The sequence below is a fragment of the Ursus arctos genome, unplaced genomic scaffold (genome assembly GCF_023065955.2).
Source record: "Ursus arctos isolate Adak ecotype North America unplaced genomic scaffold, UrsArc2.0 scaffold_36, whole genome shotgun sequence".
Taxonomy (NCBI): Eukaryota; Metazoa; Chordata; class Mammalia; order Carnivora; family Ursidae; genus Ursus; species Ursus arctos.
The window spans coordinates 21,112,367-21,135,789 of record NW_026623050.1 but is presented as its reverse complement, the minus strand read 5'-3'; the positions used below and the strand labels follow the sequence as shown (position 1 = coordinate 21,135,789).

General features: G+C 37.3%; 1 protein-coding gene across 3 annotated transcripts in view; it reads right to left on the bottom strand.

Moving 5' to 3' along the window:
• TEX9 (testis expressed 9) overlaps nt 1–23,423 on the bottom strand; it is a 198,895-nt gene that overhangs the window by 90,156 nt on the left and 85,316 nt on the right. For 2 of the 3 annotated variants that reach the window (XM_057306139.1, XM_057306140.1), the window contains one exon: nt 6,585–6,728. The exons of the other annotated variant lie outside the window; for it this stretch is intronic. The gene's annotated coding sequence lies outside the window, so the exon portion shown is untranslated. The remainder of the gene's footprint in view (nt 1–6,584; nt 6,729–23,423) is intronic. 3 annotated transcript variants of the gene reach the window in all.

Here is a 23,423-nt window from a genome sequence, read left to right as displayed (position 1 = left end):
GGTGGGGCATTCAGTGTGAGCAAGGTTTTTACAGGTTGGTTGTGGGAGGGGACCTAGAGTTACTTTAGAAAACTTGCCACAGGGCTGGTGGAGGTGTGTCCACAGGAAGACATGCAGGTGGGGCATTGGGTGCCAGCAAGGCCCATGCAGGTCCACTGCAGGAGGGGATGGGCAGTGGCCCAAAACTCCTGCCCAAGTGGTCTGGATTGGAAGAAGCAGATCCACAGTAGCATGCAGGGGTAGGGCACATGATTAGCAAGCTAGGTGGAGTGTTGTGCTGCACTCATTCCCATAGGTGTCCATGTATCTAGGCTGGGGGTCGGGGAAGGAAATGATGCGCACCAGCCCTCTTGCTCTTGGAGAAGTTTCCCAGGGATCCCTGCCCCTTCAGCACATGCTCTGAAATTAGTAAACAGATCTCTCTCCTGAACCCAGAAATGGACCCTCGGCTCTATGGGCAACTAATATTTGACAAATCAGGAAAAAACATCCAGTGGAAAAAAGACAGTCTCTTCAATAAATGGTGCTGGGAAAATTGGACAGCTATATGCAAAAGAATGAAACTTGACCACTCTCTCACACCATACACAAAGATAAACTCCAAATGGATGAAAGACCTCAATGTGAGACAGGAATCCATCAAAATCAGAGAGAAGAACATAGGCTGCAACCTCTTTGACATTGGCCACAGCAACTTTTTTCATGACACATCTCCAAAGGCAAGAGAAACAAAAGATAAAATGAACTTGTGGGACTTCATCAAGATAAAAAGCTTCTGCACAGCTAAGGAAACAGTCAAAAAAACTAAGAGGCAGCCCACGGAATGGCAGAAGATATTTGCAAATGACACTACAGATAAAAGACTGATATCCAAGATCTACCAAGAACTTCTCAAACTCAATACACAAGAAACAAATAATCAAATCAAAAAATGGGCAGAAGATATGAACAGACACTTTTCCAATGAAGACATACAAATGGCTAACAGACACATGAAAAAATGTTCAAAATCATTAGCCATCAGGGAAATTCAAATCAAAACCACGTTGAGATGCCACCTTACGCCAGTTAGAATGGCAAAAATGGACAAGGCAGGAAACAACAACTGTTGGAGAGGATGTGGAGAAAGGGGATCCCTCCTACATTGTTGGTGAGAATGCAAGTTGGTACAGCCACTTTGGAAAACAGTGTGGAGGTCCCCTAAAAAGTTAAAAATAGAGCTACTCTATGATCCAGCAATTGCACTACTGGGTATTCACCCCAAAGATATAGACGTAGTGAAGAGAAGGGCCATATGCACCGCAATGTTCATAGCAGCATTGTCCACAATAGCTAAATTGTGGAAGGAGCCGAGATGCCCTTCAACAAATGACTGGATTAAGAAGCTGTGGTCCATATATACAATGGAATATTACTCAGCCATCAGAAAGAACGATTACCCAACATTTGCAGCAACATAGATGGGACTGGAGGAGATTATGTTAAGTGAAATAAGTCAAGCAGAGAAGGACAATTATCATATGGTTTCACTCATTTATGGAACATAAGAAACAGCAGGAAGATCGGTAGGTGATGGAAGGGAAGAATGAAGGGGTGTAAACAGAAGGGGGAATGAACCATGAGAGACTATGGACTCTGGGAAACAAACTGAGGGCTTCGGGGGAGGAGAGTGGAGGATTGGGATAGGCCGGTGATGATATTAAGGAGGGCACATATTGCATGGAGCACTGGGTCTTATGTGCAAATAATGAATCAAAAACTAAGGATGTACTGACTAACATAACATAATAAAAAATTATTACTAAAAAACCCCCAAAAAACCCCAAATCTCTCTCCTGTATACCCCTGGCATTTTTCAAATTGCTGCTTCTGTGTTCTATCTCCCTGGCATGCTTGTTGTGCTGTCTCTTTAAGGACAGGGACTCCCTTGCCTTCCAGGCTCTCCCAGAGCAGAGTTTGCTGATTTTTAAAGTTCTAGGTGTTAAGCCTCATGATTGTAAGAACTCATGAAATTATGCCCCCCTGGTTTTCATGGGGGTTCCCCATGCCTGAGGCGCTTTGTATCAGAGTCTGGTCTGCTCCTCTGCATCTACTGAATCCCTTTCTCCCACGGATAGTCCATTTAGCTCCCCATCACATCTCTGCCCTTCCTACCCTCTTCAACATGACCTCTTCTCTACAGTCAGGCGTGGAGAGCCTGTTCTGCCCGTCTTCTATTCATCTTCTGAGTTATTTACACTGATGTAGCTGTTATCTAGTTGTATCCATGGGATGAGGTGAGCTTAAGACCTTCCTACTCCATCATCTTCTCTGGAAGTCCCTGGAACAACAATTTTAAAGTGATGAAAGGAAAAACCATTAACGCAGAATCCATTATCTGGCAAAAATGTATGTCAATAATGAGGTGAAACAAAGACATTTTCACATAAAAGAAAACCATGCAAACTTGTCCCCAGGAGACCTGTGCAATTTTATCATCAGGAGGCCTGAACTACAAAAAATACTATAGAAGTTCTTTTTTTTTTAAGATTTTAAAAAATTTCTTTGACAGAGAGAGTGCAAGAGAGTACAAGCAGAGGGCGTGGCAGAAGGAGCGGGAGAGGGAGAAGCAGGCTTGCTGCTGAGGAGGGAGCCTGATGTGGAACTCGATCCCAGGACCCTGGGTTCATGACCTGAGTGGAAGCCACCCAGGTGCCCCCTAGAAATCCTTCACACAGAAGAAATGACACCCAATGGATCTTCAAGAAGGAATAAAGAGAATCAGAAGTGGTAAATATGGATTAAATATAAAATATTATTTTTCCCTAACAGCTTTTTAAAAGAAGATAAGGTACATTGCAGGCAAAGGAAACAGCATAAATAAAGGCATGAAAATGGGAAACAACATGGTGTGTTAAGGAATTACAAACAGCTTATTACTTGTAATGTTAAGTGTGATGGGAAGACTGGAGGGCATTCCTGTCATGCTAAGGATCCTGTTCTTAATTTTTACGGGAAGGTTTTCAAGCCAGAAAATGACACAGTAGGATCTGTATTTTATGTAGATCACTCAGGCTACAGTGGGAAGAACAAATTTGAAGGGACAAAACTGGAGACAGAAAACTCAAGCCATTTCTGTGACCCAAGAGAGCTACTGAAGAAAGAGCATTTAAGAGAACCTGATCTACAGAAGTAATTGTACAGAGGTTTGAGGAACATAGTTGAAAATATTTCGGAAGTAAAATCTTGTATGAATTGGAGATCATGAATAAAGTAGAAAAATATCACTTGGAGCATTAAAAAAGATTGAGGGAGTTTTCCCTCAATATAGACAAATTTACTACCTAATTTTCTGGTAACATTGTATTGGGCAATAATCCATGTTGCCTGTCTCATTCTTAGGACTTAAGGCTCAAACCTCTTATTTATTATTCCTATTTTTTATTTTAATTCCAGTATAGTTAACATATAGTGTTATATTAATTTCAGGTGTACAATATAGTGATTCAACAATTCCATATATTACTCAGTGTTCATCAAGATAAGTGTACTCTTAATCCCCTTCACCTATTTCACCCCCCACCTTCACTCTGGTAATGCAAATCAAAACCACAATGAGATATCAAGCCTCTTAATTAATAGCAGGTGAATAATATGCCTCATCCCCTTGGCAACAGTTATTTTGATGAGACTACCTGGTAGAAAGAGGGATTGAACAGTCAATGCATAAACCTACCAAAATCCGATAATGTAGCCAGCACCACAGGATGAAGTGAGTCAGTCAGATTTTCTCTCTCAGAGAAAGAGAATAAAGAAATCCCAAAAGACTAGGTCATTTAACAGTGGAAGCCAATGCTGAAACTTCATGTTAAAGACAGAAAGTCAAGTCCAAGAACCAAAAAAGAAATACGGAAAGAAGCAGACAGAAACACACAGCATGAGAAAGTGACACTAGTTCCAGAAAGAGACAAGAATAAGCTGATATGCTAGAGATCCCTTGGTTTCCTTGCCTGGCATATAACAGGGATTAAAAAAACATTTTTGTTGTTGTTGTTGGCTGGAAGGATAAATAAATGAACAAACAAATTAACAAATGAATGTGGCTGATTTTCCAGTGTCATTTTCTGTAAAGAGTTTTTTGCAGCCCTATTTTCTAGGTCCTCAGAAATCTCTATCCCTATCCTCCCTATTGTCCCATTTCTGTTCCTTTATTATACTCATCTCCATTGTGTCACATTTCACAAACCCTTTGACCGTCTGTATTCTTTTCAGATTCAAAAGTTGAGCAGGAATGACTACCAATTTTGTTGCAATTTTTTTTTCAACATCTCTAGTTTCTAGTCAGAAATTCTCAGTGTGTACCCTTACCAGTGGTAGGTACATTTTTGGATGATGGAAATCAAACAGCCTCTATACATACCAACATCATCATACTTAAGGACTTATGCAGGTTTGATAACTCAAATTTTGTATGCTACCCTCTTTCTGGAATCACTCTTTTCCTACTGAAAAATATCTGTGTTCTCTGTAGATACCAAGTCTTTGAAGTTTTCTTTGGGTAGCTCTCTGGGCTGCTTCATACCTTTCCTAGACCAGGTGTTCTATTTGGGTCGCAGTCCAGGTGGTGTGAGGAATGATGACAGTACCTGGTCATCATTGCAGAAAGCATTCCTGAACTCCAGATCTGAAATTTTGCCACACTCATTTCAGAATAACACAGCAAAGGGACTGAGCCAGTAGTAGAGACCTCTATCACAGAAACCACAAACTACAATAGAAAAGTATTCCCATTGTGCACTATTAAGGTTGAATGGAGGAATGAAAAAAAAAAAAAAAGGTTTTCTTTAAAAAAAATTTAAAAACATGGGAGATGTTTTCTCATTTCTGCTTCTTAGAATTGCATATGCTACACATTCTACATGGAGGAGGAAATTAGATGAAGAACGGAACAGAGGTGATTAGCTTGTCACTGGAAACAAATATTAAAGGATGGAAGAACACAGAACAAATTTGTCAGTTCCTTAAATAACTAATGAAATAATTATAGCTAATTGTCTCTGAATTATCTAGCTAAGACATAAGGTCAAATCCTTTATTTCTAAAATTTTCTTCCTTCCTTTCAATTTTATCTAAGGTATAGCATCTGAATTCATATCCCTCTTCAACAAGCATGATCTTCCCCACCACACATCTAGCAATGTTGAACATACCCTAAACAAATTACATAATTAGCATTTGCTTAAGAGCATGAGAATGGAAGTAAATATAGCCACAGACTAAACACTTATCGAAAGAAATTCTACTACATTCTAGGTTTTCTAATTTGTTAACATAGCATGTTTCATAGTATTAACTTATAATTCTTTGTGTTTCCTTGGTGTCAGTTGTTACTTCTTTTTTGTTTCTGATTTTATTTGAGTCCTTTCACTTTTCTTGATGAGTCTGGCTAAGAGTTTATCTTTTCAAAGATCCAGATTTTGGTTTAGCTGATCTTTTCTATTTTTGAAAACCCTTTATATCATATATTTCTGCTCTGATCTTTATTATTTCCTTCCTCCTACTCACATTGGGTTTTGTTAGTTCTTTTTCTAGTATCTTTAGGTGTAAGGTTAGATTGCATATTAGAGTTTTTTCTTATTTCTTGAGGTAGGCCTATATCACTATGTATTACCTCTTAGAACTGCTTTCACTGTGTCCCAAAGATTTTGTACCATTGTGTTTTCATTTTCATTTGTCTTCATGTATTTTTAATTATCTTCTTTGATTTCTTCTTTGACCCATTGATTGTTTAGTAGCATGTTATTTAGCCTCCATGTGTTTGTGTTTTTTCTATTTTTTTCTTGTGGTTGATTTCTAGTTTCATACTTTCATTTCTTTGTGGTCAGAAAAGATGCATGTCATGATTTTAATCTTCTTAAATTTACTGAGAATTGTTCTGTGGTCTAACACATGATCTATTCTGGAGAATGTTCCATATACACTTAAAAAGAATACATATTTTCTTGGTTTGGGATGGAATAAATAAATTCCTGGAAACATACAATCTTCCAAAACTGAATAAGAAAAAGATACAATGTCTGAACAGGCCAATTACTAGTAACAAAATTGAATGGTTACCAAAAACTACCAGAAAATAAAAATCCAGGCCTAGATGGATTCACAGGTGAATTCTACCAAACATTTAAGGAAGCATTAATACCTAATCTCCTTAAACTATTCCAAAAAAATAGAAGAGAAAGGAAAGTTTCCAAATACATTCCATGAGGCCAGCATTATACTGAACCAAAACTAGACAAAGACACCATAAAAACAAAACTATAGATCAATATCCCTGACGAACATAGATACAAAAATCCCCAACAAAATATTAGCACACTGAATCCAACAGTACAATAAAAGGATCATTCACCACAATCAAGTGAGATTTATTCTGGGGATGCAAGGATGGTTCAGTATTCACAAATCAATCAAGGTGATACACCACATCAACAAAACAAAGGATTAAAATCATGAGCTTATCTCCATAGATGAAGAAGCACTTGACAAAAATTCAACATCCATTCATAATAAAAAATCTCAGTAAAATGGAATTAGAGAGAACATACCTCAACAGACTAAAAGCCATATATGATGGGGTGCCTGGGTGACTCAGTCAGTTAAGCGTCCAACTCTTGATCTCAACTCAGGTCCTGATCTCAGGATCATGAATTCAAGCCCTGCATTGGGCTCCATGCTGGCTGTGGAGTCTCCTTAAAAAAAAAAAAAAAAAAAAAAAAAAAAAAAAAAAAAAAGGCCATATATGAAAAACCCACAGCTAACATCACACTCAATGATGAAAACCTGAAAGCTTTCCCTCTAAGATCAGGAAGAAGACAAGGATATCTACTCTCATCACTTTTAGTCAACAAAGTACTAGAAGTCCTATCCACAGCAATTCAACAGGAAAAATAAATAGGCATCCATATTGGTAAGAAAGAAGTTAAACCGTCACTATTTGCAGATAACATGACATTATACATAGAAAACCCTAAATCCTCCACCAAGAAACTACTAGAAGTAATAAATAAATTCAGTGAAGTTGCAGGGTATAAAATTATTACCCACAAATCAGTAGTTTTCTATATACCAACAACAAAGTCACAGAAAGAGAAATTTACAGCTTGAAGTCCAGAATTTTGATGTCTCCAGCTTTGCTTTTCTTTTTCAACATTACTTTGGCTATTCAGTGTCTTTTCTGGTTCCATCCAAATTTTAGGATTGTTTGATCCAGCTTTGTGAAAAATGCTGGTGGTATTTTGATAGAGATTGCATTGTATGTGTAGTTTGCTTTGGGTAGTATAGACATTTTAACAATATTTGCTCTCCCAATCTATGAGCATGGAATGTTTTTCCATTTCTTGTGTCTTCCTCAATTTCTTTTGTAAGTCTTCTATAGTTCTCAGAGTACAGATCCTTTATCTCTTTGGTTAGGTTCATTTCCAGGTATCTTATGGGTTTTGGTGCAATTATAAATGGGATTGATTCCTTGATTTCTCTTTCTGCTGCTTCATTGTTACCATATAGAAATGCAACTGACTTCTGTGTATTGATTTTTATCCTGTGACTGTGCTGAATTCATGTATCAGATACAGCATTTTTTTTGCTTGAGTCTTCCAGGTTTTCTACATAGAGTATCATGTCATCTGTGAAGACTGAAAGCTTGACTTCTTCTTTGACAATTCGTATGAGTTTTACTTCTTTTTGTTGTCTGATTGCTGAGGCTAGGATTTCCAGTACTATGTTGTACAACAGTGGTGAGAGTGGACATCCCTGTCATGTTCTTGACTTTAGGGGAAAAACTTTCTATTATTCCCTATTGAGGATGATATTCACTGTGGGTCTTTCATACATAGCTTTTGTGATACTGAGTTATGTTTCCTCTATCCCTACATGGCAGAGAGTTTTTAACAAAAAAAGATGCTGTATTTTCTCAAATGTTTTTTCTGCATCTATTGAGAGATCATATGGTTCTTGTCCTTTTTTTTTTTTTATTAAAGTGGTGTGTCACATTGATTGACTTGCAGATGCTGAACCACCCTGCAGCCCAGGAATAAATCCCACTTGATCATGGTGAATAATTCTTTTAATGCACTGTTGCATCCTATTAGCTAGTACCTTGGTGAGAATTTTCACATCCATGTTCATCAGGATATTGGTCTGTAATTCTCTTTTTTAGGGGGTCTTTGTCTAGTTTTGGGATCAAGGTAATGCTGGCCTCATAAAATGAGTTTGGAAGTTTTCCTTCCATCTCTATTTTGTGGAACAGTTTCAGAAGAATAGGCATTAGTTCTTCTTTAAATGTTTGGTAGAGTTCCCCTGGGAAGCCAACCAGCCCTGGACTCTTGTTTGTTGGGAGATTCTTGATTACTGATTCAATTTCTTTGCTGGTTATGGGTCTGTTCCAGTTTTCTATTTCTTCCTGTTTCAGTTTTGGTAGTTTATATGTTTCTAGGAATTTATCCATGTCTTCCAAAATCTATAAGGAACTTATCAATCCAACACCCAAAAACACAAAAAAATCCAGCCAAGAAATGGCAGTAGACATGAATAGACAATTTTCCAAAGACATACAATGGCTAACAGGTGAAAAAATGCTCAACATCACTCAGCATCAGGGAAATACAAATCAAAACCATAATGAGATACCATCCCACACCAGACAGAATGACTAATTAACAACTTGGGAAACAAGAGATGTTGGAAAGGACGTGGAAAAAGGGGAACCCTTTTACACTGTTGGTGGGAGTGCAAACTGCTGCAGCCACTCTGGAAAACAGTATGGAGGTTTCTCAAAAAGCTAAAAATAGAACTACCCTACAACCCAGAAATTGTACTACTAGGTATTTATCCAAAAGTTATAAACATAGTGATTTAAAGGGGCACATGCACACCAAAGTTTAGAGCAGCAATGTCCACAATAGCCAGACTATGGAAAGAGCCCAGACGTCTATCAACAGATGAATGGATAAAGAAGATGTGATATATATAGATATATATATATATATATATATATATGATATATTTATATAATATTTATATAATAGTGAGTATATATATATATATATACTCAGCCATCAAAAAGAATTAAATTTTGCTGTTTGCAACGATGAGGGTAGAATTAAAGGGTATTATGCTAAGTGAAATAAGTCAGTCAGAGAAAGACGAATACTCATATATGGAATTTATTCAACAAAACAGATGAACATAGGGGAAGGGAAGAAAAAATAAAATAAGATGAAAACAGAGAGGGAAGAAAACCATAAGAGGCTCTTAATTGTAAAAAACAAACTGAGGGTTACTGAAGGGGATGTGGGTGGGGAGATGGGGTAATTGGGTGATGGGCATTAAGGAGGGCACTTGATGTAATGAGCATTGGGTCTTATATGCAAGTGATGAATTACTAAATTCTACCCCTGAAACTAATAATACAGTATATGTTATCTAAATTGAATTTAATTTAATTGAATTTTTAAAAAGAGAGAAATTTTAAAAAACAATACCATTTACAATTGTACAAAAAAATAAAATACCTAGGAATAAACTTAACCAAGGAGATGAAAGACCTATACTCTGAAAACTATAAAACAGTGATGAAAGAAATTGAAGACAACACAATCAAATGGAAAGATATTGCATGCTCATGGTTTGGAAGAATCAATATCATTAAGTATTCATACTGCCCAAAACAATCTACAGATTCAATGAAATCTCTATCAAAATGCCAACAGTGTTTAAAAATAATCCTAAAAGTTTTACAGAAACACAAAACACCCCAAATAGTCAAAGCAATCTTGAGAAAGAAAAACAAAGCTGTAGTAATCAAAACAATATGGTACTGGCACAAACACAGACTCATAGGTCAATGGAAAAGAATGGACAGCCCAGAACTAAACCCATGATTATATGGTCAATTAATCTATGACAAAGGAAGCAAGAATATACAGTGGGGAAAGACTGTCTTTTCAATAAATGGTGCTGGGAAAACTGGACAGTTCCATGCAAAAGAATGAAACTGGAGCTCTTTCTCACACAATACTAAAAATAAACTCAAAATGGATAAAGGCCTAAACGTAAGACCTGAAACTGTAAAAATCTTAGAAGAGAACATAGGCAGTAATTTCTTTAACATCAACTGTTGCAACATTTTTCTAGATAGATCCCCTAAGGGAAGGGGAAAAGAGCGAGAATAAACTATTGGGACTACACGAAAATAAAAAGGGGTTGAATAGTAAAGGAAATCATCAACAAAATTTAAAAAAACAACTTAATGGAAGAAGATATTTGTAAATGATACATCCGATACGAGGTTAATATACAAAATACATAAAGAACTTATACAATTCAGCATCAAAAAACCCCAAATAATCCAATTAAAAAATGGGCAGAGGATCTAAATGTACATTTTCCCAAAGGAGACATAAAAAGGCAAACAGGGGAGCCTGGGTGGCTCAGTCGTTAAGCGTCTGCCTTCAGCTCAGGGAGTGATCCCGGCGTTCTGGGATCAAGCCCCACATCAGGCTCCTCTGCTGAGAGCCTGCTTCTTCCTCTCCCACTCCCCCTGCTTGTGTTCCCTCTCTCGCTGGCTGTCTCTCTCTCTGTCAAATAAATAAAATCTTTTTTAAAAAAAAGGCAAACAGACACAAGAAAAGATGCTCAATATCACTAATCATCAGGGAAATGGAAATCAAAGCCACAATGAGATATCACTTCACACCTGTCAAAATGGCTAAATTAAAAACAAAAGAAATAACAAGTTTTGGTAAGGATGTGGAGAAACAGGTACCCTTGTGCACTGTTAGTGGGAATGCAAACTGGTGCATCCCCTGTAGAAAAGAGTATGGAGGTTCCTAAAAAAAATTGAAAATAGAAATACCATTTGATCCAATAACTCTACTAATGGATATTTACCCAAGAAAATGAAAATACTAATTCAAAAAGATATATTCACCCCATGTTTACTGCAGCATTATTTTTTTTTAAAGATTTTATTTATTTATTTATTTGACAGAGAGAGACAGAGAGAGAGGGAACACAAGGGGAGTGTGAGAGGGAGAAGCAGGCTTCCCGCCAAGCAGGGAGACTTGATGGGGGGGGCTCGATCCCAGGACCCTGGGATCATGACCTGAGCTGAAGGCAGACGCTTAATGGCTGAGGCATCCAGGAGCCCCAGCATTATTTTTTCTAAGATTTTATTTATATTTTTGAGAGAACAAGAGAGGGGGAGAGAGAGCACGAGCAGGGGGAGAGGCAGAGGGAGAAGCAGAGTCGCCACTGAGCAGGGAGCCCACGTGGGACTTGATCCCAGGACCCTGGGATCGTGACCTGAGCTGAAGGCAGCCGCTTAACCAACTGAGCTACCCAGGTGCCCCAACTCCCAGGTGGATATATAGATATCTATCTATCTATAGATAGATATCATATATATATACACACAACATATATATATATATATATACACACATATACACCATATATATGGTATATAAGTGGTATAAATATGTGTGTGTGTATTTTATATATATATATTTATATATTTTATATATATATATTTATATAAATACATATATAGGAATTCAACCATAAGCAAGGATGAGATCATACCATTTGCAAAAACACGGATGGACCTAGAGGGTATTATGCTAAGTGAAATAAGTCACACTAAGAAAGACAAAAACACCAAATGACTTCACTCATATGGAGAATCTAAAGAACAAAACAAATGAGTAAACAAACAAAAAGCAGATTTAGACCTATAAATAGAGAACAAACTGATGGTTGCCAGGTGGGAAGGGGGTGGGCAAAATGGGTGAAGGCGAGTGGGAAATACAGGCTTCCAGGTATGAAATGAATAAGTCATGGGACTAAAAGGTACAGTGGAGGGAATATAGTCAGTGATATTATAATAACATTGTATGGTGACAGATGGTAGCTACACTTATGGTGAACATAGCATAATGTATAGAGATACTGAATCAGTATGTTGTAACACCTGAAACTAATGCAGCATTGTGTGTCAACTATATTCAGATAAAAAAATAAAGTTAAAAAAAGAAGTTCTACTAAATTCTATTTATATGCTTTTACAAACTTTGTGTACCAGCTGTTCCCAAGCAGCAGCCTGGAAAAGAGCAATCAAAAAGAATAATCCTCCCAGAGTCTCGGTGGCTCAGTCAGTTAGGCAACTGACTCTTGATTTCAGCTCAGGTCATGGTATCGGTGTTGTGGGATCAAGTCCCATGTAGGGCTCCGCGCTGGTCATGGAGCTTGCTTGAGATCCTCTCTCTCTCACCCTGCCCCTCCCCCTCCCTCCTACTCGCAAAAAAAAAAAAAAAAAAAACAATCCTCAGTGGTAATAAAATCAACTGTTTTTCTCCTTAGGTCCCTAACTGGAATCCCATTTCCCCTAGCTCCTCCTGCCCAGTAATTTTTGTCCCTAACAGACCATTTGCAAGAGTGGGAGTACCTCACAAACTCTTCATGACACAACAGGTGCCAGCCCAAACTATCTTAATCCCTCCATCCTTTTTAAAATTAAACTCCTATTTTGAGACAATTAGATCATGTACAGTTGTAAGAAATCATACAGACTGATCCCATGTACAGTTTACCCAATTCCCCAATGGCAATATCTTGCAAAACTATAATACAAAATCACAACCAGGATATTGACATTGATACAGTCAAGATATAGAATATTTCCATCTCCACAAGGATTCTTCATGCTACCCTTTCACAGACACATCCACTTTCCTAGCACCACCTCCCCCAGTCCCTCCTAAATCCCTGGCAACAACTAATCTAGTCTCCATTTCTATAATTTTGTCATTCCAAGAATGTTATAAAATCAAATCACAGAATATGTAAACTTTGGAGAGTGGCACTTTTTTTCAGTCGTTATTCTCTGGAGATTCATCTAGATTGTTGTATGTATCAACAGTTTGTTCCTATTTATTACTGAGTAGTAATCAGTATGGATTGTATGGATGTATCACAGTTTCTTTAATCATTCACTGATAGAAGGATATCAAGGTTGTTTTCAGCAAGGGACTATTACCAGAAAAAGCTGCTATAAACATTCATATTAGGTTCCTATGTGAACATAAACTTCATTCCTCTGGGATAAATGCTGTGTTGAGTGACAGTTACGTGTTTGGTTATTAAGAAAGTGTCAAACTGTTTTTCATTGACTGTATTACTTACATTGCCACCAGCAATGTATGACTGATCCAGATTCTCCAACATTATCATCAACGTTTGATGTTGTCACTAGTTTAATTTTAGCCATTCTAATAGCTTCATAGTGATATCTCATTATGGTATTAATTTACATTTCCCTAATGGCTAATGATGTTGAACATCTTTTCATGTGCTTATTTGCCATCTGTATATGATCTTTGGTGAAATGTCTCTTCAAGTCTTTTGCCTATTTTGTAATTGCTGTTTGATTTTTTTTTTTCTGTTGAGTTTTAGAAATTCATTACATAGTCCAGACACTAGACATATCAAATCTGTGGTCTGCAAATGTTTTCTCTCTCTCCAAAGCCTGTGTTAACAAGGACTTTCCTGGAGCAAAAGTTTTTAATTTTGATGAAGTCCAGTTAATTTTTCCTTTATAAATCATGTTACTGCTGTCAAATCTGAAAGTCCTAGATCCTGAAGACTTTTCTGTTTTCTTCTAAAATTTTTATACTTTTATATTTAAATTCATGATCCATTTTTCTTTTCTTTTTTTCTTTTTTAAATTAACATATAACGTATCATTTGTTTCAGGGGTACAGGTCTGTGATTCATCAGTCTTACATAACACCCAGCACTCACCAGAACACATACCCTTCCCAGTGTCCATCACCCAGCCACCCCATCCTTCCCTCCCCTCCAGAACCCACAGGTTGTTTCCTAAGATTAAAAGTCTCTTATGGTTTGTCTCCCTCTCCAGTTTCATCTTGTTTCATTTTTTCCTCTCTTCCCCTATGATCCTCTGCCTTGTTTCTTAAATTCCGCATGTCAGTGAAATCATATGATAATTGTCTTTCTCTGATTGACTTATTTCGCTTAGCATAATACTCTCTAGTTCCATCCACATCATTGCAAATGGCAAGATTTCATTTTTTGATGGCTGTGTAATATTCCATTGTGTGTGTATATATATACACACATTGTGTGTGTGTGTGTGTGTGTGCGTGTGTGTACCACATCTTTATCCATTCATCTGTTGATGGACATCCGGGCTCTTTCCATAGTTTGGTTATTGTGGACATTTCTTCTATAAACATCGGGGTGCATGTGCCCCTTCGGATCACTACATTTGATCTTTGGGGTAAATTCCCAGTAGTGCAATTGCTGGGTTGTAGGGTAGCTCTATTTTCAACTTTTTGAGGAACCTCCATACTGTTTTCCAGAATGGCTGCTCCAGTTTGCATTCCCACCAACAGTATAAGAGGGTTCCCCTTTCTTTGCATCCTCGCCAACATCTGTCATTTCCTGACTTGTTAATTTTAGCCATTCTGACTGGTGTGAGGTGGTATCTCATTGTGGTTTTGATTTGTATTTCCCTGATGCTGAGTGATGTTGAGCACTTTTTCATGTGTCTGTTTTCATGTGATGTCTTCTTTGGAGAAATGTCTGTTCATGTCTTCCACCCATTTCTTGATTGGATTATTTGTTCTTTGAGTGTTGAGTTTGGAAAATTCTTCTAGATTTTGGATACTAGCCCTTTATCTGATAAGACATTTGCAAATATCTTCTCCCATCCTGTTGGTTGTCTTTTGGTTTTGTTGACTGTTTACTCTGCAGAAGCTTTTTATCTTGATGAAGTCCCAATAGTTCATTTTTGCCTTTGTTTCCCTTGCCTTTGGAGACATGACTAGCAAGAAGTTTCTGTGGCTGAAACCATCCCTCCCTCCCTTCCAGCAACCCTCAAATAGGTCAAAGAGGTTGCTACCTGTGTTCTCAAGGATATCGATGGATTTCTGTCTTACATTTAGGTCTTTTATCCATTTTGAGTCCATTTTTGTGTATGGTGTAAGGAAATGGTCCAGTTTCATTCTTCTGTATGTGACTGTCCAATTTTCCCAATACCATTTTCCCAATACCAAAGAAGAGACTGTCTTTTTTTCCATTGGATATTCTTTCCTGCTTTGTCAAAAATTAGTTGACCATAATGTTGAGTGTCCAATTTCTGGGTTCTCTTTTCAGTTGCATTGATCTATGTGTCTGTTTTTGTGCCAGTACCATGCTGTATTGATTATAGCTTTGTAATAGAGCCTGAAGTCCAGAATTGTGGTGCCACCAGCTTTGGTTCCCTTTTTCAATATCCCTTTGGCTATTCAGGGTCTTTTCTGGTTCCATACAATTTTTAGGATTATTTGTTCCAGTTCTGTGAAAAAAGTTGATGGTATTTGATAGGGATTGCATTGAATGTGTAGGTTGCTCTAGGTAGCATAGATATTTTAACAATATTTGTTCTTCCAATCCATGAGCATGGAACGTTTTTCTATTTCTTTGTGTTTTCCTCAATTTCTTTCATGAGTGTTGTATAGTTTTCTAAGTACAGATCTTTTGCCTCTTTGGTTAGGTTTACTCCTAGGTATCTTATGGTTTTGGGTGCAATTGTAAATGGGATTGACTCCTTAATTTCTCTTTCTTCTGCCTCATTGTTAATGTATAGAAACGCAACTGATTTCTGTGCATCCATTTTATATACTGTCACTCTACTGAATTCCTATATGAGTTCTAGCAATTTTGGGGTGCAGTCCTTTGGGTTTTCCACATAAAGTACACGATTCATTTTTTAAAAGATTTTATTTATTTATTTATTTGAAAGACAGAGAGAGAGAGTGTGTATGAGTAGGGGGAAGGGCAGAGGGACAAGCAGACTCCCCACTGAGTGGGGAGCCTGACAGGAGGCTTGATCCCAGGACCCTGAGATCATGACCTGAGCCAAAGTCAAACTCTTAACTGACTGGGTCACCCAGGCGCCCCAAAGTTTATGATCCATTTTAAATCAATTTTTGTATATGATGTGAAGCTCAGGTCAAGGTTAATTTTTTTAAACCTATGGATGTCCAATTGCTCCAGCACCATTTGTTAAAAAGGGTATCTTTCCCCCATTAAATTGCTTTTGCACTTCTGTAAAAAATCAGTTGGACATCATTTTGTGAGTTTTTTTTCTGGGTCCTCTGTTGTGTTTCAATGATTTATGTCTACCCCACTAGACCACATAATTGTAATAGCTAAATAATGTCTTGAAACCAAGAAGACTGATTCCTACCTTTCGGTTCTTCTTCTAAAAATTGTTTCAGCTATTTAGTGCTTTTGCTTTTTCATGAAAAAATTTAGAATAATATAACGTATATCTACAAAAACTATTGCTGGGATTGTGATAGGAATTGTGTGTAACCTGTATGCAATTTGGGAAGAATTGATTATTTTTACTATGTTGACACTCCCAAACTATAAATATATGTCTTTATATTTATTTAGATCTTGTTTGATGTCTTTCCTCAGTTTTGTGAAGTTTGCCCCATACAAATTCTATACATATATGGGTAAGTTTACATCTAAGTATATTTTCTATAGATTGTAAATGATATTGTATTTTTATTTTGGAGCTCACCTGTACATTGCTAGTATATAGAAATACAATTTCCTTTGTCTTTTATCTTATATCGTAAGACCTTGATAATCTCACTTATTAGTTCTAGAAGATTGTGTGTGTGTGTGTGTGTGTGTGTGTGTGTGTAATCCTTAGGATTTTCTATATAGAAAAATATCTTATTTGCAAACTGGGATAGTTTTATTTCTTCCTTTAAGATTTCCATTCTTTTATTTCCTTTTCTTGCCTTATTCAACTGTCTAGAACTTTTAGTACTATGCTAAATAAGATCTGTGAGAGTGGACATTCTCAACTTGTTCCTGATCTCAGGAGTGAAACATTCAGTCTTCTACCATTAAGCTGTAGGGTATTTGTAGATGTTATTTATCAAGTTGAGGAAGGTCTACTCTTTTTATATTTTTCTGAGAGTTTCATCACAATGTGTGTTAAATTCTGTCAAATGCTTTTTCTGTATCAATGGTTATGAACATGTGATTTTTTTTCTTCTTTAGCCTGTTAATATGGTAGATTACATTGACTGATTTTCAAATATTGAACCAGCTTTGCATCTCTGGAATAATTCCACTTGTTCACATTGTATCACTCTTTTAATATATTGCTGAATTCTGTTTGCTAATATTTTAAGATTTTGCATCTATATTCATGAGGGACTTTGGTCTGTAATTTTCTTTTTTTGTACTGTCTTTGTCTGCTTTTTGTCTCAGGGTAATACTGGCTTCAAAAAATGAACTGGAAAGCATTGCCTCCTCTTCTATTTTCTGGAAGACATCTGGTAGAATTGGTATTAATTCTTCTTTAAACATTTGTTAGATTTCTCTAATAAAACCATCTTACCCTGGGAAATTTTTTGGAAGTTTTAAAACGATAAATTCAATTTCTTTAATAGTTATAGGAGTATTCTAAACATTTATTTAGTTCGGTTTTTGGGGGGAAGTGGTCCATTTTGCCAAAGTAGTCAAATTTACCTGTATAGAGTTGTTCATATTATTCCCTTACTATCTTGATATCTGCAGGATCTGTAGTGATCTCCCTTCTTTCATTTCTGATAATGGTAATTTGTGTCTTTTTCTCCTTTTTTCTTTTCAGTCTTCCTAGACGTTTCTTAATTTTAATCGATATTTTCAAAGAATTAGCTTTTTTTATTGATTTTTTTCCTATTGTTTTTCTGTGTTCAATTTCATTGATTTATGCTCTTATCTTTATTATTTCCTTCCTCTGTTTGCTTTGGTTTTATTTTGCTCTTTCTTTTCTAGGTTCTTGATGTGGGAGATTAGATAACTATTTGAGAATTTTCCTCTTTTTATAATATATGCATTCAGTTGCTATAAAGTTCCCTCTCAGCCCTGCTTTATTTGTATCCTATATACTTTGACATGTTATATACTCATTTTTTAAAAGATTTTATTTATTTATTTGATTGAGAGAAAGAGAGGGAGCACAAGGAGGGGGATTAGCAGGCAGAGGGAGAGGAGGACGCAGATTCCCTGCTGAGCAGGGAGCCCAATGTGGGGCTAGATCCCAGGACCCTGGGATCATGACCTGAGCAGAAGGCAGACACTTACCCGACTGAGCCACCCAGGCCCCCAGAAAAAAAAATTTAAAGAACCAACAGAAAACAAAAAAATTAAATGGCAAAGTTAACTCTTTTTTGGGATCCATTTTTTATGAGAGTAAATGAAAATAATCTAAATATGTCAGTTGAAAGACAGATATTAGTAGACTGCATTAAAAAGATGTTTACAAGAAACTCACTTCAAATATAATGATACAGGTGTGTTGGCAAAAGGGTCAATCTACCAGGAACACATACCAATCCCAAATGTGTATTCACAAAGCAACAGAGCTGCAAAACATGTGAAGCAAAAACTGATAGAAAGGAGAAATGACAAATCCACAATTATAGTTGGATTTATTAAATAATAAGCATCCTTTTCTCAACAATTGATACAAAAAACTACATAAAATCAGCAAGGATATGGAAGAACTCAAAAATACTATCAAGTAGCATCTACCAGACATGTTTAGAACACTCCATCCAACAACAATGGAATACACATTGTTTTAAAGTGTGCATGGATTATTCACCAAGATAGATCATATCTTGAACCATAAAATGAAACTCAAAAAACTAAAATCATACAGCGTGTGTGTCTCACCACAGTGAAATCAAACAAAAATCAATAATAGAAAGATTACAGGAAAATATTTGTACACTTGGAAATTAAACATAATCCATGGGTAAAAGAGTGAAATAAGAAAAAAACATGCACTAAACTGAATAAAAATGAATATTTAGGGGCACTTGGGTGGCTCAATCAGTTAAGCTTCTGCTCTCTTGCTTGTTCTCTCTCTCAAATAAATAAAATCTTTAAAAGGAAAAAAAAAAATCTCCCTTACCATGGGTTAGTTGGAATTCCATTTTGATGTTTCTATAGTGATTTTAAGTGTATCTCCTTAGCATTTTTTTAGTGGTTGCTCTAGGTATTACATTAAATATACGTAATCACACTTCAGTAGTATCATCATTTATCAGTTTAAGTAAAGTATAGAAACACTGGATATTTTTACATCTCTCTCCCCTCTCCCAATTAGAATATAATTGTTCTTTTTAAAAATTTATTTATTTATTTGAGAGAGAGATAGCAGAGGGAGCGCCAGAGGGAGAGGGAGAAGGAGAATCTCAAGAGACTTCCCACTGAGTACGGAGACCAAGCAGGGCTCCATCTCATGACCCTGAGATCATGACCTGAGCTGAAATCAAGAATTGGATACTTAACCATGTGAGCCACCCAAGCACCCCTAAAAATCTCCTTTTAAAGTCAGCATTTTTGTTCTTAGGATTGCCTTTTTATATACTTTATGTTTGTTTTCCTCCTTTGCATATCCACTCATGACCTTTCACAGACTCACCTTTTTTATCAATTCTTAAAAAAATAATGATTACTAATATTGTTATTTTGCTGCTCATATTATCAGATTTTGGTCAATGGGAATATTTAAGAGACTCCAGGTTTTTGTTTTTGGTACTGCTCTCCAATAAAATTAATCAGGAAATCTTGGAGGAAAGGGAACATCAGAAAGAGTCCAAACCCACTTATTAAAAAGAAACTTTTCCAGGTGGCTCGTCATTGCTTAAAGTACAAAAAAGATGTTCCAGGTATGTGTGGAGTGGTGGGAATGCTAATAAATGACTGATACAGGAGTCTAAAGGTCTGGGCCCCTGGCCTCAAGTTGAGAAAACTGTCAGTATGATTTGTACTCCAGAGGGCTCACTTCCATTGTTCAGGCAAAAGTCAGATTTAACCTGAGACCATATCACTGCACAGTCTTTTCGCTTCCCTATCCTGCTTCCTTCTATCTCTTTTAGGTTTTTCCTTCATTAATCACTTGCACCTGAATTTCTATCTTAGATTCTGCTTCTAAAAAACACCACCCATGACACATTGGTATTAGAAAGGGCTAGGAAGCAGTCTATAAGGATAATAGCAGTTGGATCACCTGCTGCTAGTGAGGACCTCTGCTGCAAGTGGAGTGTGGATAGTTCCTATTATACCGAAGCAGTAAAATCATCAAGGCTTTCCAATTGTGGCTAACTGGGATGGGATCTGGAAGGGGATGCATTGACTTGTACAATCTCTGGCATTTTAGAGGTATGGGGGAAGTAGTAATTAAAAAGATTGTGGAATCACATAGCTGTTGCTGAACAACATCAAAGCTTTAAAGTGAAAAAAAAAAAGATAGGCTAAAGATGATCATTTATCAATTTAAAGCAAAGTGTGAATACTAAAGACCATACTAGACATTTAAAGAAGTCCTGCTACTCTTAAGAGTAGCAGAATTTTAAAAAATACTGCATTCTCAATCCTAGAAAATTTCCTATGCCGAAGTCAGGGCCCTGAGATGGAAGAAATGAGACTGTGTGACCTAGGTTAAGGATTCTGGGTGGATCCAGATCAGAACTTTGAATCCCTGGTATATCTAAACTCTCTGAGCCTGCAGAAATGTCCCACTCATTCTTGTTAGAAGATGAGTGCTGCTTTGCTTGAATAAGGTTATGCAGATATTTCAAACATGCAGGTGGCTTACAAGACAATGCTTGCCCTTCTCAGGATCTGCCACCTGTCAACCAGACCAATAACTAAAGTCAAATCTCAGCATAACTGGGGATTGTCAGGTCTGCTAAGGCAACAGAGAGCTGAGCTACAATGAGCACCTCAATAACATGCAGCAGCAAGAACCAGGATTGTTTGCAAGGAAGTGGGTCCTGAAGATGCTGAATCAAGGGGACCAAAATATAAAGCAGAATAAGGCAGAGTTTGTTGATATAGAAACACTCTCCCCTGACATTTGGTTTAACACTCTGGCAAGGATCTTGACATCCAGTTCTAATAAGTTGCTGGCATGGGTCTTAGAAGCTTGGAAAAAGCAGTGGCCTGTGTTAAATGAAGCGGAGATCTCAACAGCTAATTATGTTCCTTGGAATGGCCCTGAGGACATTCCATTTACCAAGATAATAAGAAATGCATTGGTGAGGGTGGCCAGCGGCAGTAAGGAGAAGCCCAGTAGTACCTGTTCTCTATAAGAAGGGGCTGACAGTAAGAGAATCTGTAACAGAATAGGCTCTTTAATAACAATGATATGATCTTGGAATAGTAGAGGCCAGATGGAAGCACCTAATTGTCAGAGCAAGGTAGGTGTAATTATACTCTTGGGCAGTGAGGATAGAAAGGCAGCCAGAGGAGCCTGACCCATGGTGATCAGTGGAGATGATTAACAGAACATGTGTCCAGGAGCAAGACAGATAGGGATCCAACAAGGGTGTTGCTTAATATATACAACGCTCAATGATTTATATCACTGGATTAGCAAAAGATTGAGGTCACCTGCCCCAGTGGGAAGATATAATCCTTTGTCTAGTTTCCAGACCTGAGGCAATTGTCAAACTTAGAACCCATCAGTTATAAGAGAGGCCAGGTCCCTTGAGGAAGAACACTGTAATATGATAGCAAATGTATACTATAGTGATTTCCCCAGTCCTTCCCCAAAAAGACTTTCCTCGGGTAATTATAAACTGAGGAAAAGGACTACATAGGAGTTTTTGAGGGATGTTGGATACAAGGTCTAAATGAACACAGAGTTGAATACCCAATGACCCAAAGTGTTACCATGACACTTCTGTTAAAATAATGAAGGACGTCAGGTAATAAGTGGAGTCTTGGCCCAAGTCCATCTCACAGTGAGTCCATTAGTTCCAAAAATAAAAATACGTATAGAATGACCTAATGGTCATTTCCCTGGTACCTAAACACATAACTGGAATTGATATACTCAGCAATTGGCAGAACTCTTACATTGGTTTCCTGACTTATGAAATAAGACCTATTATAATAGAAAAGGCCAAATGGAAACCTTGGGAATTGCCCTTCCTACACTTTGAAGATTGTAAAATCAAAAACAACACTGCTTCAAGGGGGAATGGCAGCAATTATTAACATCTTCAAAGACTTGAATTATACAAGCTTGGCAGTATCCATCACAACCCCATGTAATTGTCCAGTCTGGTCCCTAAAACATAAGGTGGATAGTATCTCAAACTTAACTAGTAGTAACCCTCAATTGTAGCTACTATGATGGCTTTGATATCTTTGTTAGCAGACTAACACAGCCCTGATAAGAAGTATGAAGCTATTAATATGGCAAGTGTGTTGTTTTCAATATCTAGCAGACAGGGAGAGCATAAGCAGTTTGCCTTTACATTGGAAAGACAACAGTACATTAATAGTCTTACCCCAGAGCTAAGTTAACTCTCCTACACTCTGTTACTACATAGTGGAAAATACCTGGATTATCTGGACATCCCACAGATTATACTGTTCTATGACATTAGTGGTATCATGTTAGCTAGACTTAATGACTAAGAAATGGACCAGTACTACATACACCTTGGTAAGACATCAGAGTATCAGAGACAAATCCTATGAAAATTCAAGCTTATCCACGTCAGTAAAGTTTTTAGGGATCCAGTGGTCTGGGGCTTGCTGAGACATCCCATCCAAATTAAATATTGACATCTATTTCAGGTATGGGTTTAATTTCTCTGCCCAAAGTGCCTCAGCCACTACCACTATATAAGAGGTCACTTTCTCAGACCAAGTGAGCTATTTTACAAATGAGATCTGGTGGCAGATCTGTTTTTTATCACATACTGCACCACCCAAAACCTGCAGGCCTGATAGGTGGAACAGAGTTGTAAAAGCACAGCATCATGTGAGGATGGGGGACTATCCTTCAGGATGGTCTTGACACCTTAAATCAATGACCATTATATGGTAATATTTTTCAAACAGGGGAATCCAAGGTCGTGGAAGTAGGAGTAGCTTTTCTCAGTAGCACTCCAAGTGCTTCCTGTCACTGCAACTACATGCTCTGCAGACCTAGAGTTTCCAGTTTGCATAAAGGAGATGCTTCCAGAAAGGGACAGAGTAATAAGAATCTCATTAAACTTTAAGCTACCACCTGGTCATTTCAGATTTCTTTTGCCAAGAAGCTAGCAGACAAGAAAAAGAGTCCCCATACTGGCCGGGTAATTGGCTTGGATGAGGCAGAACTAACTGTTACACAATGTGGGAAAGGAAGACTATTAAGCTGATCCACTGGAATGTCTCTTGGTAACTTGCCTAACAAATTTTGATGGCAAAAGGACAAATGCAACATCCACAGCCTAAGACAGACATGGCAACCAGAGGCTCAGATCCCTCAAGGATGGGAGTCTGGAGAGCCCCACTACACA